Below are 3,453 nucleotides of genomic sequence, written 5' to 3'. Positions count from 1 at the left end.
TGTATACATATTTATAAACATATGTAATCATATTTACATATAACACATAATTAGAGATATAAATGCACACATGTTTATTCATAAAGAATAATCACAAAAGCAAAGTGTCCCATAAAGGTAGTCTAATGTAGAGGATTGTTCCAATCAGCATAGTGAGTTATCATCTCCTCCTGCCCCTCCAGCTTCTCCCCTGCACATTCCCAGGGATTCGTTCTGCCTTTGAGCAATCCATTATACCAAAATCCCAAGTCTAAAATGTCCTAAAATACAAAACTTTTCCAGCACTGACCAAAGTCACATGTGAAAATGTGCATACCTAACCTCATGTGATTGGTCATATTTAAAAATGTAATAAACACACTAAAATACTGTGACCTTAACTTCAGTTATATTTATGAAACATCTTTGAAATGAACATGAATTTCATGTCAAAAATTAGGGCCCCTCCCCTAGGTCCTCTATGCACATATTCCATAATCTGGCAAACATCTAAAAGCCATCAGGTCTTGAGCATTTAGAATAGGTGGCTCAAGCTGTGAGTCCCTTGGAACACTGCTCACTTAGCACATAATATATGAGGTGTAAGCAGTTACTATTATGATAACTGTGTCCAGGTTGTTCCACATAAAAGAAAGTTTATACATTCAATATATTTAAGTCCCCCTTTCCTTCTTGTTCATACCAGTTCTCAGCCAAATGACGTCATGCCAGCCATCTTCTGCCTTCCCTGGGAGCACACACCACGTGTTTCAGGGGGATTTTTATATCTCTTTGCTCTTCTTCCTCCTGTTCAGCAGGAGAACTTCTGCAAATGTCATTCCTCTGCCTAAAACATCTTTCCTTTTATATACTTCATGTTATAACTCAGATTTTATCTCCTTCTGGGTGCCTTCCCTAATGTCTTGACATAGTATTTATGAATACTCACAGTTGTTTACACATTTTAGCATGTCGCCTGGATAGTTTTATATCAACCTGACATAAACTAGAGACATCGGAGGGAAGGTAACCTCAACTGAGGAAATGTCTCCTTTAAATCTGGCTGTTTATGGAGTATTACTTAGCTGACATCATGAAATTTGCAGGCAAATGGATGGAACTAGAAAAAAATCATCCTGAGTGAGGTAGCCCAGACCCAGAAAGACAAACATGATACACACTCACTTATAAGTGGATATTAGATAAAAAATAATAGTGCTACAGCCCACAGATCCAGAAAGGCTGAGTAACAGGAGGGCTTAAGGAGGGATGCGTGGATCTCCCTAGGAAGGGGGATTAGAATAGATTTCAAGGGAGAATTGAGAGCCAGTGGGGCTGGGAACAGGAGGGATCAGGTTGTGTGGGAGGGAGAAAATACTGGGAGAAACTATTGGAATTGGAGGGCATTTGGGGAGTGAGGCGGAAACTTAGTGCAATGGAAACACTCTGGAATCTATGAAAGTAACACTAGCAAAGATTCCTAGTAATGGAGAATATGAAGCCTGAAAAGGCCTCAGGGAGAGGAATTGGGATGCAACCCAGCCACAAAACCTTCAACTTCCCATTTGTCCTGCCTGCAGAGGGTTCTGGGAGTGGAGCCTAGCAGAAATACCATCAAAGAGACCAGAGAGAATTGATCCAGCAACTGATGGGAGTCGATGCAGAGTACCACAGATCTCACGACATCCTGCAGAGGAGGGAGAGGAAAAATCAGAGAAGCCAGAGGGGTCAGAGACACCACAAGAAAATGGCCCACAGAATCAACTGACTGGGACTCACAGGGGCTCGCAGAGACCAGGAAGCCAGTAGGGATCTGACCTAGGCTTTCTGTATATATGTTATAGCTAAGTAGCTTGGTGTTCTTGTGGGATTCCAAGCAGTGAGAGCAGGGGCTGTCTCTCACAAATCTGCCTGCTTATGGGAACCTATTTCTCCTACTGGGTTGCCTTGTCCAGCCCTGATATGATGGTATGTGCCTGGTCTTGTAGTTTTTTATGCCTGGTTTGGTTGATGTCCCTATGAGGCCTGCTCTTTTCTCAGGGGAGGCTATGACAGGGCCTGGGGGAGAAGGAAGGTGAAGATGAGAGACTTGGGGGAAGACTTGGGGGAAGGGAGGGAAAACTGTGGTCAGGATGTAATACAAGAGAGAAAAATAAAAGGAAAAAAGATCCAGTTGTAGGACGTTTCCTTAATGAGTGATTGATGGGGGAGGTCAACAATCCCATTGTGGGTGGTGCCACCCCTGGGCAGCAGTCCTGAGTGCCATTAGACAGCAGGATGAACAAGCTATGAGGAGCAAGCCAATAAGTAACACTGCTCTGTGTCCTCAGCCTCAGTCCCTGCCTCCAGGTTCCTGCCCTGTTTAACTTCCTGTCCTGACTTCCTATAGGACGAACAGTAATTAGAAAAGATAAACCAAACAAACCCTTCTTCCCCAAGTCGCTTTGGTCATGGTGTTTCATCACAGCAACAGAAACCCAAACTTGGACAGAAATTGGCACCAGGAGTTGGGTATTGATGTGACAGGCTTGACCCTATATTCTGGGGAGAACTGTGGAAAGACTTTGAAACTTTGGGTTGGAAAAGCCATTAGTGTAGAAGCTTGATAAGCTGCTTTGGAGGAGCAGAAAATAATATTGAAAACAACGTAGATGACGGACGCCTGGATTGTGAAGCTTCAGAAGGAAGTTTGAGAGCCCCTTAACGACTGTATCAGAGCCATTTGCTATTATATGGGAAGAATCAGCAATGATGAACAAGAGACCAGAACCTCTAGACCTTTGTTTTGCTGGGACAGTTGATGCTGGTTCCAGAGCTGGGAAATTAGCAGTGATTAAGAAGAGACCAGCCCCTCTGGGGTGAAATCTTCTGGGAAGTGTTTCCTTAAGGTCATCGAACAAAAGCTGTGTTCCAGAGGCAGCCAAGATTGCACCTCCTGCTGGCAGCTGAACTTGGTAGTGTAAAAGTCACCCCGGTGGTACTGGTTTTGAAGGTATAAAGCAATGATGGGGAACAGCTGAGGCTTGGGGTGCCAGGAGAGAGGCATTGTCGAAAATGCAACCTCTATAGCAGTTGAAACCCAGGATTGGGGTGGATCATACAGAGAAGTTGAGGCTTGACACCATGGATGGACAGCTATTGATAAAGCTGCAGCACAGTTTAGTAGAAGACACCAGCATTTTGGAGATGCCAGTGCCATGGGATGACCACAAAACCCAGCAGCAGCCATGAAGGGAAACGAGCCAGAGACTAGAAGACTACCTGTGCGCTGCAGAGGGCAAAGCTGGAGAAGTTGCCCACGCTCTTTGGAAGAGCCCAGAAGATGGTGAGTAGAGCCAGACATTGGACACTGAGTTAATTATGCCTCTGAGTGTGGTTTTGTTTGACTGTGACTGTGTCTGGGCTCTTCCCTCTTGACACAGGGAAGTGTTAACTTATTTCTTATTTTACAAGAGCCCACAGTTGAAAGAGTTT

The sequence above is a fragment of the Rattus norvegicus genome, chromosome 4, assembly GCF_021556685.1.
Source record: "Rattus norvegicus strain SHRSP/BbbUtx chromosome 4, alternate assembly SHRSP_T2T, whole genome shotgun sequence".
Lineage (NCBI taxonomy): Eukaryota > Metazoa > Chordata > Mammalia > Rodentia > Muridae > Rattus > Rattus norvegicus.
Note: the sequence above shows the minus strand (reverse complement) of the source record.